The 16,495-nt window shown below is 40.0% G+C and overlaps 1 protein-coding gene across 3 annotated transcripts in view; it reads right to left on the bottom strand.

Moving 5' to 3' along the window:
• COL8A1 (collagen type VIII alpha 1 chain) overlaps positions 1 to 16,495 on the bottom strand; it is a 154,901-nt gene that overhangs the window by 74,976 nt on the left and 63,430 nt on the right. Inside the window, exon 2 of one of the 3 annotated variants that reach the window (XM_082695864.1) lies at positions 3,138 to 3,312. The exons of the other annotated variants lie outside the window; for them this stretch is intronic. The gene's annotated coding sequence lies outside the window, so the exon portion shown is untranslated. The remainder of the gene's footprint in view (positions 1 to 3,137; positions 3,313 to 16,495) is intronic. 3 annotated transcript variants of the gene reach the window in all.

Genomic DNA, 16,495 nt, shown 5'->3' with positions numbered 1-16,495 from the left:
ACATGTGTTTTTAGACATGTAGAGAGAGAGAGAGAGAGAGAGAGAGAGAGAGAGATGTCAAGGGCTCTCATTTAAAATGTGAAAGTCTGAATTTGCCATTCAAACATATCTATGGTTAGACTCCCAGTTGGATGTGTTTTCCATTTGCCCAATTTTAAGTGTTAACCTGGAGAAACATCCAAAATGCCTTTTCTCCTTCCCTCCTATCGGAGCCACAAGCTCCTGGCATTCTGTTTTTATGTAGGAAACCAGATTAAGTAAAACAGCTTCTCTCCCTAAGTAAATCCTCTGGTGGCCAGTCTGGGGCAAGCTGTCTCCTCCTGCGCAACTACACATTCTGTATTCGAATACAACACTGTTAACATTTCTTTTAATTGTATTTTCTCCACAAGTCTATTCCAAGAGCCCGTAATACTCTTAAACAGTAAGCCAAGGGATTATGGTGGCAACTTTACTCAAACAACACCACTGCTCCTTGAGAGAGGGATTACACAGGGCTCCCAGGCAGCCGTCTGGCAGGGTACTTAGCTCTCAAGAGGTTGCCCAGTGCCCAGGATCAACAACCAAAAGAATGTTTCAGAGAGAAGGTACTGAAGGTCTTAACTGATGCAGAACTCAAGTAAACTTGCTGTAAGAGTTTAAAGCTTTCTTCCATAGAAACTTATGGATTCTGTCCTTTAGGGAGCATCTGGCATTTAGCAGTTCCTAGGATAGCAAAAAAAGAAGAAATATGTCTGTTCCATTTCCATCTTAAAGCTTAAACAGGCTGCACATGGGGTGTGAGGAGACTTTGAATTTGGGTGGGAGAGATCACTCTTGGTCTAGTTCAGGGTACTTTATGATATTCATTCTGGCCCTCTCCTTACTGGTTGTGTGAATTTGGGCAAGTTAATTGAATGTTTCTGTTCCTCACTTTCCTTATCTGCAACATGGGGACAATAATAAATGACTCTCAATGATGTAAGCAGAACTAACTGAAATAATGTTTACAAAGCATCCAGCAGAGTCCTGACACAAAACAAGGACTCTATGAATGTGAACTGCTATTCTCAAAGTTTTTATTTCTATTTTCTCCCTCGTTCAGATTAGACAAGTTGTTCTGATCACTGCTAAGACTTTTCTTTCTCAACATCTGAGACACAAAGACATCCAGAGGCTCCTACTGGGGTGACTGACTGTCCCAGTTTGTCTGGGACTGAGAAGTTCCCAGGGACACCAGACCTTCAGTGCCCAAACCAGGAGACACCAGGGCAAACTGCACTGGGCAGTCACTGCCTTTGGAAATGTCCCACACCAGATTCCCCGTTCTGTGAGGTCTTCCTTAGGCTAGGCAACACTTCAAAAACCAGTCACTTCTGATGCTCTTTGAAATTCACTTTGTTTCTGGAAAATCTTTAGATCTTTTCCCTTACATCATCAGCAGACATGGGGCAAAAACACAACACAGGCCAAGGGAAAGAGGGGTTCTCTAGGCATCTTCAGCGGCTTGTTTTTTAATTCAGTGCTTGTAAATCAAGGGCCCGGATGTCCGGCAGGCTGGGAGGTGGACCATGGAAAGGAATCAGGATAAACTGAAATGACTTTTGCCATTGGCTTGGCCAGTACACCTTGCCAAGAGGTTTTCCCCTCAATTTTAAACAGATCAGTGTTATAAGGGGAAATGTACTCCATATGTTACTCATGCCTTTTCCCTCAATTCATAAAAATGCCATCTTCTTAGAGAGGTAGCGTTTCCAAGAATTGTTTGCAATCTTTTTCCTCAAAGAAAGTACCACTCTGATAGTCACAAATAGCTTAGTTTTTCTTCACTGGTGAGGAGAATAAACCTGATTTTGGTTTCTGCCCCAAAGGCCCTAAGAGCATTCTCTTCTGACCTTTAAAAATCTCTTATTCCAAAGTATAATTTTGTCCCTTTCCAAAGAGTACAGATTTTCAGTTTTGTTTGCTTCCAAGTTTACCTGAATTTAATAGAGGTCAACAAAAACCTGACTTACTCAAATATTTTTATTAGTGTAAAGAGAAGTCACAAACCAAGAACATTACTTCTCTTTATTGATAGCATCAAATGCTGTTTGTTTGTTTGTTTTTTTAAATCAGCCTTAGTTTGAAGGCATAAATCATCATTATGGAGATATTGTGTACCTGAAACTAACAATACACTGTATGTTAACTAACTGGAATTTAAATAAAGTCTTGAAGAAAAAAAAAAAAAAACTATTCTCCTAGCTTATTCTTAGAATTTTTCTCTAGCCCTATTCTCTCCCTGTGCTTTGAAAGTAAAATTCACCTGTTTTTCCACAATGCCATCAATGGCCTCTGAGCTCTGATGTGGTTCAGTTTGTCTGTGGTCTGAGGACCAGACGGGCCTGAAATCCTTTGCAGTTTATCAGTAAGAGGCCCCACCTCCCACTTCCCCCAGGTATTAGGTCACCTCCTTTTGTTTGTCTGGCCAGAACTGGCTTCTTTTCTGAGACTGGAAGCCAGATTGGTTCATCACCAGAATAGGAACCTGGAACTAACATTGGTTTTGCAGATGTGCAAAAAAAAAATCCCAGGAGTTTTGAAAAAAAGAAAGAAAGGGGAAAGGGTTTTGAGAAGACAAGACAAAGGTTTTTAGAGGGCTGAAAACAAAACAATTAATCATATGGTGACTACACTTGTTTCTATTAAGGTGGCTCACTTTCTCTGCATTTTTAGACTAAAATTTAATTCCATTTTTCTGTAATTACTGAATGGCTATCACAAGTCATTTTCTTTGTTCCTCTCACTTTTATTATTGTTGTTTCTCCAAGTCAAAAAAGAAGATTTAAAAATTGCCTTCTTAATCCTGAACCAGAAAAGGATGTGATTTCATATGTGGGATAAAGAAGTGAAAGGGCAGTGCTTAATCAGTGCCCCGTCAACTGCAAAGATTTGACATTGGGGGAAAAAATACCTAGAAAAGAGTCTTAGAATTGTCATAATAAATTGCCTAGGCAACCAAAGTTCCTCAGGACCTTTCACCATTTCTGACTTGAGGACAGGTTTGCCTTTTAGTACCCGGAAAGAATTCCAAAATGGTGAATGTCATCTCCCATTGGTGAGACCCCAGAGGAGACCAGAAATCATAGAACAAAATATGGTATTTTTTTTCCTACCTCACATTTCCCCAGTTCATCAAGAAATTATGACTTAACAGCGGAAGTTTCCCAAGTCCTTCACAGTGCAGACAGCATGGGCCCTCGTCTCATAGAGCCAGGATATTAACTTTACCACTTTCCATTTGTGTGACTGTGGGCCAGATACTTAGAGTCTCTAACTCTATTGTCTCACCTATAAAATAAGAATAATTACAAGAGTAGTAGTAATAATGATAATAATAATTCTGGTGCCTGGCCCAAACATTATTATTAACATTATTATTACTAACATTAACATTATTAACATTATTATTAAAAGTCAACAGACTGATCGGTCCTCCTGACAATAGCTACCAAGTAGATTTAACTCTTGGAAGGTCAGTGAAAACCTCTCTCTCTATGCTTGTGTTTCTTCAGCTTTGGTTCATTCTGTGTTTTGGGGATTTTATTTATGGGGTACTGGAAACAGTGTCCAGTAACAAAGTCCTTCTAATTTGGACACAACTGGCATTTTATTTTATTTTATTTTAGTTTAAAAAATTTCACTTAAAATAGAAATAGAAAAGAGTGAAATTAAATTTTTACTTAGTTAACATATAGTGCAATATTGGTTTTTTCTTTTTTTAAAATTTAAATTCAATTAACCAACATATAGCACAATATTAGTTTCAGATGTAACATTCAATAATTCATCAGTTGCATATAACAGCCAGTGTTCAGGTGCTTGGGTGACTCAATCAGTTAAATGTCTTCCTTCAGCTCAGATCATGATTCGAGTCCCAGGACTGAGTCCCATATTGGGCCCCCAGCTCAGTGGGGAGTCTGCTTCTCCCTCTTTCCCCACTAGTGCTTACTTGCTCTCTCTTGCTTGCTCACTCTCTGTCTTTAATAAATAAAAAATTATTTTTTTAAAAGATTTTATTTATTTGTTTGACAGAGATCACAAGTAGGCAGAGAGGCAGAGGCAGAGAGGGGTGGGGGAAGCAGGCTCCCCGCTGAGCAGAGAGCCCGATGCAGGGCTCAATCCCAGGACCCTGGGATCATGACCTGAGGTGAAGGCAGAGGCTTAACCCCCTGAGCCATCCAGGTGCCCCAAATAAATAAATTCTTAAAAAAAAATAACACCCAGTGCTCATCACATCATGTGCTCTCCTTAATGTCCATCACCCAATTACTTCACCACCCACCGATTTCCCCTCTAGCAACCCTCAGTTTATTTCCTATAATATTTACCCCAAAGATACAAACATAGTGATCTGGAGGGCACATTCATCCCAAAGTTTTTAGCAGCAATGTCCACAATAGCCAAACTGTGGAAAGAGCAGAGATGTCCATTGACAGGTGAATGGATAAAGAAGATGTTGTATATCTATTTCTATATCTATATCTATAGCTATTGCTATTTATATCTATATATCTACCTACCATGGAATATTACTCAGTCACCAGAAAGGGTGAATACTTACCATTTACATCTATGTGGATACTAGCATTAAAATTTTTTTTTAGGGGCGCCTGGGTGGCTCAGTGGGTTAAGCCGCTGCCTTCGGCTCAGGTCATGATCTCAGGGTCCTGGGATCGAGTCCCACATCGGGCTCTCTGCTCAGCAGGGGGCCTGCTTCCCTTCCTCTCTCTGTGATCTCTTCCCTTCCTCTCTCCTACTGTGATCTCTCTCTGTCAAATAAATAAGTAAAATCTTAAAAAAAATTTTTTTTTTTTATAATTTTGTTATTTTTCTGTACTAAATCCTGTTATTGGTACTTGGAGAATAGAGGAACATAACAGAGCTGGTTTATTTTATATGTACTGTGGTTTTTCTTCTGTCACCACCTGCTCCTCCCCCATGGATGCTACTTTCCTTTTGAGTTGGTGTGTGGAGAGAGAATATTTGGGGAGTCCCCATCAAGGTCTGGGAATTATCCCAGATTCATAGATGACAGTGCTTTGCTTCAGAATTCCTTGGTCATCTTTCTCTGGATTAATACATAATCCAGGATTCTGTTTCTGGGCTATGACATTTTTCTTTGATATTTTTAAAATTAACATATACTGTAGGGGCGCCTGGGTGGCTCAGTGGGTTAAAGCCTCCACCTTCAGCTCAGGTCATGATCTCAGGGTCCTGGGATCGAGCCCCGCATTGGGCTCTCTGCTCAGCAGGGAGCCTGCTTCCTCCCCCTCTCTCTGTCTGCTTGTGATCTCTGCCTATCAAATAAATAAATAAATAAAATCTTTAAAAAATATATACTGTATTATTTGTTTCATGGGTACAGGTCTGTGATTCATCAGTCTTACACAATTCATAGCATTCACCATAGCCCATACCCTCCCCAATGGCCATCATCCAGCCACCCCATCCCTTCCACTCCCCTCTCCTCCAGTAACCCTCAAATTGTTTCCTGAGATTAAGTCTATTGTGGTTTGTCTCCCTCTCTGGTTTCATCTTGTTTCATTTTCCCCTCCCTTCCCCTATGATCCTGTCTTGTTTCTCAAATTCCTCATATCAGCGAGATCATACATAATTATCTTTCTCTGATTGAGTTATTTTGGTTAGCATAATACCCTCTAGTTCCATCTACATTGTTGCAAATGGCAAGATTCTCTTTTTGATGGCTGCATAGTATTCACGCACACGTGTGTGTGTGTGTGTGTGTGTGTGTGTCTGTGTGTGTGTGTGTATGACCTCTTCTTTATCCATTCATCTGTTGATGGACATCTAGGCTCTTTCCATAGTTTGGCTATTGTGGACATTGCTGCTATAAATATTGGGGTGCATGTGCCCCTTTGGATCACTACATTTGTATCTTTAGGGTAAATACCCAGTAGTGCAATTGCTGGGTTATAGGGTAGCACTATTTTCAACTTCTTGAGGAACCTCCATACTCTTTTCTAGAGTGGCTGTACCAGCTTGCATTCCCATCAATAGTATAGGAGGGTTCCCCTTTTCTCTTAATCCTTGCCAACACCTCTTATTTCCTGACTGGTTAATTTTTGAGCTATGACATTTTAGTGAGTTAAATAGCCAGTCTCTCCTCACATAAGAAAAGGGATTTGGAGGTGTGATTAAAAAGAATTTTTTTATGCATCACTGTCATTCTTTAACTATATTTTCATTAAAAAAAGTGCTTTGTTTTGAGCTTTGTTCTTGAAAATCTTTCAAAATACATTATGACAAAAGTTTATCTTCTGGGTAAAAATTACTTTTTAATTACCAGATAATGCCTCTGTTGCCATTCAGAACATTGGTGGTGATCACATAGACCAAACAGAATGGATGGGAAGTCAAATTCAACATAGAAAGACATGATAACCCTGTTGGTTCTGGTATCTGACTAAATTGTTCATATCAAGTTTTTTTATTTGCTTTATCACTTTTTGTTAAAAATGGAAGTAGAGGGGAGCCTGTGTGGCAGTGGGCTAAAGCCTCTGCCTTTGGTTCAGATCGTGGTCCTGGGGTCCTGGGATCGAGTCCCACATGGGGCTCTTTGCTTAGCAGGGAACCTGCCCCTCCCCCCTCTGCCTACTTGTGATCTCTGTCAAATAAATAAATAAAATCTTAAAAAAAAAAGGAAGTAGATTAATTCCTCAAATTGAAGATTACTTAAAAGAACAGTTCTAAGAAATTGATTTGCTTCAGTTCAACTCAACAAATATTTATTGAACATATACTATAAACTAGAAAATGCCAAAGTCTTAAAATTCAGGAATGTCCCTTGTCCTGATGGAACTTATAGTCTGATATAGAATGAGGATGTTGAACAAGTCAATTACCAGTATGAGGAAGGAGTGGACAGGGACTAGGGGAGGGCAGAGCATGGGAATTAATTCAGTATAGAGCAGAGATTCTTAAACTTTCCTGTGCATATGAATCGCCTAGGAATTTATTATAATTTGTTTTTCTGGTCCCTGGTCATTCTTATGTAGTAGTCCATGGGCCACACTTTGGAAACACTGCTGGAGTGGCTCAGGAAAGGCTGCCTTGAGTATTGAAGTTCAACCAAGGTCTAAGGGGTGAGAAGGAGTTGCCTTTCTAACTTGTGGTTGGAGAAGAGCTGTCCAGTTAGTCAAGAGCAGGAAGAAATATGTTACAGAGGGGCCAAAGGGACACAGAATGATGGACTTCCTTTCTAGGGGGACTTGAACACAGTACGTCCAGGGAGAGACTCCTAGTTCCATTGCTTCCAGATGTTTGAGAAAAAGAACATTTTGTAGGGTTGCTTGGAAAGCAAGGCCTAGCTTTTCAGGCAGAACTTCCTAACACCAAAATGGAAGCGCACACACACACACACACACACACCAAAAAATGACAGGGAGAAAGGAAAGTATGCACCCCGGGTCTAATTTCACCCTCAGACATTCCCATCACTGGAAATGAAGTGGTTGGAAAAAGCATGATTTGGTGGTATAATCAGAAAATTATCTCTTCCTAGAACATTTTGTGAAACTCTGCCGTGAGGTGTCAACAGGTCTCTGGGGGCTCTCTCCATCAGAGCTCTACTGAAACATGTAAAATTCAGTGGGGTTCCAAAACAGCTGCTGTAGAATCTCAAGTATGTGGAAGATGTTTGCTGTGTTTGCCCGTACGGTTTTTCCAAAAAAGAGAAATTCTGCAGAGATCAAAGATGGTTGGAAGAAGTGGGCTCTACCTCAGGAGGAAGGTTTTGCCATCAGAAGAATTCAAGCTGGTGAGTTTCTGGCAAGGCAGGTCATTGGGCCAAGAGAGAAAAGTGAATCTCTGAGTTATATCATGTGAGGCAAAGAGGAATGGAGACCCAGCAGTGAAGGAGAAATAAAGAATTAGGGATAGCCACTCTCATCCAAGTTACGTCCCTGACCACAGACTGTCTTGAGGTCTCTGGCATTCTTTCCAGTTTCCAGTTCTAGAACAGAACTTGCTCAGTCCTTCTTCAGTTGCCTGCTCATTACATATCACCAGCAGCTGTGTCTTTGAGAAGAATGTTGGGGATGATGTATGGGCAGCACAAATAACACTCCAAGGTTTTCTCTTAACATTTCTTCTTCTTTTTAATTTTTTTTTTTTTTTTTTTGGACAGAGAGCACACCTGTGTGTGTGTGTGTGTGTGTGTGTGTGTGTGTGTGTGTGTGGCTGGGAGGTGGGGCAGAGGAGAGACTTTTAAGCAGACTCCCCACTGAGTGGGGAGCCCCATGAGGGGCTCCATCTTTTAACCCTGAGATCATGTCCTGAGCTGAAATTCAGAGTAGGAGGCTTAGCCACCTGAGCCACCCAGGCACCCCTCCTTTCTTTTTTTTTTCAATGTTGGGGAAATCAGGCTAACCCAAGAAGAAATGAGGTCAGAAGTGGTAGCCTCAGGAATGTGTGTCAGAGGCTGAAGGATGAGGAGAAGTGGATATTGGAGTTCACAGATGGGAAAGCTCTGCTCTGGTGTGAGACCCATAGGGTTCTAAACCTGGCTGCATTTCTTATTAACAGTGTGAGTTGTGGAGAAAACCCATCCTCTGTGCTTCAGGTATGGATCTGCAAAACATGTAATAGTATATCTACCTCACAGGGCTGTCGGGAGGATTAAATGAATGAATGCAAAGTTCTTAGAGCAGTATGTGCACCAAGAAGTGCTTAATAGGTGCCTACTATAATTTTGTTAAACATATGTACATTGATGTAGACTAGCAGTCATTTAATTTAGTTATTTATTTGTTTTTCTTTATTTTATATTTTCCTTACTTGTTGGCACTTTCTCCAAATTTCTCTCTTGGAATAATGCCCCATGTTAAGCAGGACCTGGGCCCCATCATGTGGATCAGAGTGACTTTCCTACACCCCTGTCTAATGCATCAGGACCAAAACAAAATGAAAGCAAGAGACAGCGCAGTGACCTCTTCCTGAAGCTGCCCACAAGGCTTCTCTGGGAGGGAGCTGTGCACCTGCTCTTTCTAAGAAATGATGGGTTGCTACAGGATGAAGAAGGAGGATAATGCTCAGCTTGCTGAGGTTTTGAGGAGTTGGGGTTTCACCAGAATTACAAAGAGGAAGGTCCTCTTCCGTGAGATGTGAAATTGATGTCATCTCAGGGCTTGAGGGTCTGGTTCTTTGGCCCAGACTGGTGTGCTGTAATCCTCTCCTCACACCAGCACAGCTCTACCTCTTGGTATCAGCAATGGTATGATCAAAGGGTTAGTTTTGTGTGTGTGTGTGTGTTTGTGTGTGTGTGTGTGAATTTTTATAACTGATAGTGTTTCCCTTTGCACAGGGTCTGCTGGGAAGATCCAGGCCTGACGCATGACCTACCCCTCACAGTTATACAGCCTGTCATGATGTGCATTTGGTGTACCTTCTTTCTCCACACTCCCTTTTACTTTTCTACCTCTATTTCCTCTTTGACTCCTCTCCTTCCTTTCTCTTTAACCTAATCGATCATACTGCATTGTCTGCTTCATTAAAAGCTGCCCCAAGGAACAGGGAAGGCAAAACATTTAAAAAACATATATTATGTTAAGTCAATCCAAGGTGTTGGTCATTCAGTGAGATTGATGAGGATCCTGGGAACTCCCTTACATAAATTTAGCTCTCTTTCTTGGCATTTTATATGAGAATGTCCCTTTTGCAGAGATATCAAGTAAATCCAGTTATTACTAGTGAACAGCCACATTTATATACCTTTCTTAAGTAGTTATTAAATCTACCAGTGTAGAGGTATAAATGTCCAAGGTCTGAGTTAATTATTTTAAAATGACATGAAAATATGCACATTTAGGTGACTGAATTGATGTAACTTGTGTTCTATGGACATGGCAGCTGGCTGATTCCAAACTTAACTGTCCTAACCAAGTTAAGGAGAACTGTTCATAATGATCAAACAGAAGGGTCATCTTGTAAGAACACAAGGCCATCAGTCTGAAAATTTGTTTAGAGTTTTGGAATTCTCACTCTGGAATACTGTCCAGAGTTCAGCAACTTTTCTCCATTTTTCCTTGGGAGAATGACCATATCAAGTATGGTTGAGTACACTGTGTTTTAGAAAAAGGATCTGAACTTTCCACTCTACTTAGCTGGGTTCTAACTAAGGAGAAAAAAAAAGAAGAGGAGAAAACCACTCTGGAAACAAAGCTGGTTTTCATTGAGAAAAATTTCCTTGCTCTTTCAAATAAGATTATGTTAGGAAAATAGAAGACCTGAACTTGGAGATTAACATCTTTTCTGATGTTTCTGTCAAGAGTTCGCAGTTACTGTTTTTCCAGTACTAATGAGGGCAACTGCAAACACAAATGTGTGTGGATTTTTGGGGGGTTGTAGAGAGGACAAGACTAGGTTGCCCTTTGCTCCGCTCAAGTATGTACATGGCCTACATTTTTTCCTGACCTAACAGTAATTTACTTACCTGTCATCCAGTTCACTATAGTTATGATTAAGAACCATACAATTTGGACTTTTTCCTAAAATGCCTAACATGTTTATAGAAAGAGAAAAAAAATATTGTATGCTATGAAAAAAATACTGACATTTAAAAATAGGTATTATTATTTATCATAATGTTTGCTCTGTGCTGGAAAGATGTTAAAATTGGGTGAATTGAATAAATAAAAAATTATTCATCTTTTACTTTGTTTATTATGCTCCCAAAAAGATTATACCTGGGGGCAGGGGTTTATTCAAGCAAATCAGAATGAAATCCTGCTTTTTAAAGAAAAGTGAACTTATGACTTCTTCCGATTTTTAAAACATAAACCATATTCTTTATGGGCAGACTACTATGGAAATCAAATGATCTGCCTTGTATTGCAGTTTTCTCAATCCCTACTGTGATAGATCTCTGTCTTGGGATCTTTAAAAAATGATGTCACATGAGCTTTTCCCATCATTCAAATAATTCAAATACAAAGGGAGAGAAATAAATAAAATCAAGTGGTGTACCCTTCTTCTGGACTTTCGTGATGTCCTTAAATTAAGAAGGCAACATGCAAATTCTAATAGAGAAAGAATATAAGAAATCCTCTATTTACTTCTGAGAAGACTTCCCAATGGTTGTTGGGAAATCAGTGGTCGGGAACTCAGAACATTGACTGCCTATAGAAGTATGGAGGTTGGGCACCAATCTGGTTCGCTGAGGCATACTTAATTCATAATAGGGATCCATACATTTGTTAAATGAATAAATAAACTCTCACAGTGAGTCAGTCCACTAGAACTACCTGAGGATTGTAATAGGAAACCAGGTTTAGGAATCAAATAACTCTACCATTAGCTTGTTTTGTGGGGACCAGGAGCAGAATAACATATAAAGTTGCTATCTGTTTCCTAGGTAGAGGGTCCTGCCTGTCAAATCTGAAAGAACACCCACCTACATGCCTTGCTGGGTAACTCTTTTATCTTTTAATATCTTGTTTCCCAAACTCCCAACAACTAGCACCTACCTTTTTGCTGTCCTAAGCTGCCTCTACCGTACCTGGCCGCGGACTGTGATGGATACCTGTTCTTGGTATCCATGTTCAAAAGTACTGGTGCCTCTTTCTTCTCTCAATTCTATCAAAACTCCTGTTCTATCAGTGGAGGGGTGCTCTAACGGTGAGAGGAGGAAAGAGGCACATTCCTAAGGTGTATGTATGTAATTTTCAAGATTCAGAAGGATAATGCAGAAGTGTAATAATATGACATGAAACAGATTGTCCATAGTCTGTAGGGCTTGGAGAGAGAATAAAGGTATCCTGCTGGCAGGAGGGAGTGAATGCAGAGGTAGCGCTGAGCTACCTGGAAGCTGAGTCCAGGACTGCTCTGAGGAACAGGGTCAGCTGAACTGCATATTCAAGACTGTTATTAACTACTATCTTTGCATTTTTCCTTTTTTTTTTTTTTTTTTTTTTTGCTAGAGCATGAGTGCTTGTGCAAGTTGGGGCAAGGGGGAGCAGGAGAGAGAGAATCTTAAGCAGATATCTCACTGAGCATGGTTCCCTATCTTACAACCCTTTGATCACAACCTGAGCTGAAACCAAGAGTCAGATGCTTAACCAATGGAGTTACCCAGGTACCTCTCCTCATTTTTGATATAAGATATATACACTTGCTCTGTGATCAGGTTGTAAATTCCTTGAGTTTAGGAAAACCCTCCATGTAGTACTTTTTTAGTGTCTCCTTCAAAGTGTTAAGGCACTCAGCAGATTCTCGTTGAGCTGAACTGGGTTTTGGTTGTGTGGTGGGATTTACTTAATTGACTTGGCAATCTTTAAAAAATGAATGAGAAGAAAACACCATGCTTGAAGTATAACCTTTATTAAATAATTATTTATGTATAAGTAACCACATTTTAACCTAACAATTTAGATAAACATTTTACATAATATTTATGTAAAAAAGAGGGCTTTTTAATAATATTATGAATTCTAATTTTGAGAGATCTAAAACTCTGGGATATCACAGAAGGAGCTAATTTAATTATGCTTCCTTGTGAGCAAGGGTGGTGGTAAAAAGATTTAATGATGATAACTTTCTCATCAAAATTTTGACAGGTGTCTAACCTTTAAAAGTATTATAGAGGAGATTTGGCAGAATATAATACAAATTTTGTGAAGAATTTCTTTATAAGTTTTAAATAATTGGAGAAATCTAGGTTATCTGGGAATGAATGGTGAGAATCCCTTATAAGTAATATTGACAGAGTGATCATTGAAAAGGAATCTCGTCCTTTCCATGTTTTGCTTAACTTTGGACAGGTGCAAGCAAGGAAATGGACAAGGTACCCTTCCACTCTTGTAATTGACAGGTTAGATACCTGCTACAAAGTTATTACTTGGTTCTGCCAATAACTCCTATATTCCTGACTTGTAATAGACTTAAAAAAAAAAAAAAAACAATTTGACCCAGGCATGTCTTTCTGACTCACTGTCTACAAAGTGCAATACAGTCCATGAGATAATGGGAGTGGAATGAAGCAAAATGTCTCAATTAGGACTACCCCTAGTGGTCTCCTTCCAATGACATTTGCATAAATTTTCCACGCCTCAGCCTTTGATATCTATCTTGAGAAGTGGTAGAGTGGAGAAATTAAACACATGACCTTTGGAGCCAGGTTGGCCTGGGCTATTATCCTGGTTTTGCCAGTTACAATCTGTCTTTTCTCAGTTTTGTCATGCGCAAAATGGAAAATAGCACAAATCTCATAACTCATGATACTTTGTGAGTTAATACAAGCATCTGTCCTTAGATATTTAAAGTCTAATCTAAACAGAGCAGCCAGAGTGATTTTTTTAAAGCATGAGTCAGATCCAATCACTCTTCTACTCAACACTCCCACAGAATCCCCATGTCAGTTAGGGTGAAAGCCAAAGTCCTGGTGATGGTTTATAAGGATCTGCTTGGATCTCTCTGGCTTCAGCTTCTACCATTCTTCTCCTTGCTTATGAAACTCTAGTTTCTCTGGCTTTCTTGCTATTCTTCAAACACACCAAGCATACACCCCTGTTCAGGAGATTTGTCCTTGCTATTCCCTCTTCTTGAAAACACTCTTCCCTGGAAATATTCAGAGCTCCCTCCTTTGTTTCCTTTAGATCTTTGCTTAAATGTGACCTTTACACTGAGGCCTTCCTTGATTATGTCTATAAAAAAACAACTTCAGGTTCTGGTTTCTGAACTCATGTACTCCAGACACATTGATTCTAAAGCTACATATGGAACAATTTTCTCTTAAAAAAACCTAAATCAGACTGAGTGATAACTATGCCTTGAACAAATGAGAAGAAAAGTACATCAAAGACTGTTGAAGAGGTTGAGACACAATCTTGTCATAAACCCCACCTCTACCACACTCACCCACAACTGGAGGGAACTCAAAACCTGGAGCTTCTCCCTGAGGAGTAAAGTATTTAAACCTCACATTGGGCACCTCAACATTTAAGACAAGCATTTGAGAGATGAATCCTCAAAATATCAATTTTATTTTATTTTTTTTTTAATTCTAGTATAGTTAATGTATAGTGTTGTATTAGTTTCAGGTACACAATATAGGAATTCAGTCATTATATATATTATTTAGTCTCAACACAATAAGTGTGTACTTTTTGTTTTTTAATATTTTATTTATTTATTTGTCAGAAAGAGAGAGCATGCACAAATAAGGGGATCAGCAGGCAGAGGGAGAAGCAGGCTCGCTGCTGAGCAAGGAGCTGGATGTAGGACTTGATCCTAGCACTTCAAGATCATGACCTGAGCTGAAGGCAGACACAACCTACTGAGCCACCCAGGTGTCCCAGTAAGTGTACTCTTAATCCCCTTCATCTATTTTACCCTAAAACATCTAAAATTTTGAACATCAATGGGGCAGATGTGCCAAAATCCACAAAATGGCAATCTGGAAAACAGATCTTAAAGGACCCTGTGTGTTCAGACTCACCCAGCCCAGGGCCCAGCTCAGAGATAACAAATCCCACATAGAGCTGAAGTAGATGAGGCTCGCCTGTTTATATTAAAACCTTGGCCTGATAGGCAGCCTTCTGATTTAATACACACATCTGGGATCTGCTGGAGTATTCTCCAGAGATAGAGACTGGTTGGTGGGTACAATTTTTAATTGCTCTTTTGCCACACTCTAAAACACCAGTATCCTCTGGAAGAGACCCTTACAAGAGAGCTTGTGCTGTCCAGGGAATGCTCCTGGTTGCCTGACTTTGGAGGTCAGGGGGGCTTGTGTTCCTGGTCACATGTGACTGTAATAGTTGGTTTACCCAGAAAGGATCTCATACCCCTGTCTGGTATGTTGAGTTTTATGATTGTTTCCTCTGTATCAGTTGGCTCTGGTGTCCAGTGGAGCTTATGCTCATGGGTCCTATAGGATAATAACCAATTAGAGAGAGTTCTTAAACAGCTAGCACCCTTCCAGGATACAGCAAGAAGCAACAGACCTGGGAGATGACTCTTTCTGTGAGGGAGGCATATTAGGTAATCATCATGACTATGACCCGAATGACAGATTTCTAATTAAACACACACCCAAGAACTGACTACAGTTATTTCCAGAGACCTCAGAGGGTGAGTGATATCTTCATGCTCACTCTCTGCCATGTTCCAGAGTGCCACTATCTCCTTGGGTGAACTTTACATACATCTGGTGTTTACTTCCTGCTGCTAATACCTATGGAATGCTTCTTGATCACTTAGCTCTGGTTGCCAGAAAGGCTTATGTTCCTGGGCCCCAAAAGACAAGGCAAGACAGTTCTTGGCAGGCTACCACTTCCACAGCATTGCACAGATAGTGGATTGAGGCACACCTTCCAATCTTTCTGTGAAGGAGATTATTTTGCTTGTCCTGGGACTTCAGACTGAGAGGTAAGCTTCAGATTTGGCACACATTTAGTGGAGCTACTTTCAAGAAGTGTAGGCTATGGATGCCATCTTGGTACTCTCCCTTTGCTTTGTTCTAGCTCTTCAGAGAAGCTTGCTTATACACTGGAGCCCCAGTATTTGTGATTGTTACCAAGGGAACACCTCAAGATTGCCTCTCTCTGGTGGCCAGCAGGGATTATGCTGTGGCTTCTCAGGACATATATATTTGTGTACTTTAAAGCTGCTCCTTGTAGGTATAGCTTCTAGTCAGCCTGAACCTAGGTGCTAAGACCCTCCCCTCTGGGATGCTGACAGGTCTTGGCACACTCTCAGCTACTAGGCACTATTAACAATATATTAAGCCACTTAAACAAACATAAGGGTTTAAAAAAATGACCAAGAGCTGGGGTAGGGCTGAACAAAAGTTTCATCTCCTACATGAGTTCACTCCTTCAAGACTTGGAGAGGGGATTGTTTCATATACTCTGTTAAAACTACAACAGAGCATTAAGCACAATGAAGAAATGAGGAATATGTTTGAAGTGAAAGAACAAGATAAAACTTCAGAAAGAAACCTTAACAAAATGGAGGTAAGTAGTTTATCTGATAAAGATTTTAAATGGTCACAAAGATGATCACAGAATTCGGGAGAAGAATGGATGAATATGGTGAGAACTTCAACAAAGAGTTGGAAGACACAAGAAAGTACCAAACAGAAGTCACAGAGCTGAAGTGCACAATGACTGAACTGAAAAAAATGCACTAGCAGGGTTTTAGATGAAGCAAAAGAAAGAATTAGTGAATTTAAAGACAGGGCAGTGGAACTTATCAGAGCAGAAAAAAGAATAAAAAAATGAAGATAGATTAAGGTAGTTATGTGACAGCATAAAACAGACTAACACTTGCATTACAGGACTCCCAGAAGGAGAAGGGAGAGAGGTAAAGAAATCTTATTTGAAAAAATTGTAGTTGAAACTGTCTAACTTGGGGAAGGAAACAGACATCCAGATTCAGGAATCCCATAGAGTTTCAACCAAATAAGATGAATCTAAAGAGACACACACCAAGACACATTATAAACCAAATGTCA

This window comes from Mustela nivalis (assembly GCF_964662115.1).
Source record: "Mustela nivalis genome assembly, chromosome: 1".
Lineage (NCBI taxonomy): Eukaryota > Metazoa > Chordata > Mammalia > Carnivora > Mustelidae > Mustela > Mustela nivalis.
This window is presented reverse-complemented; position numbering and strand designations above follow the sequence as displayed.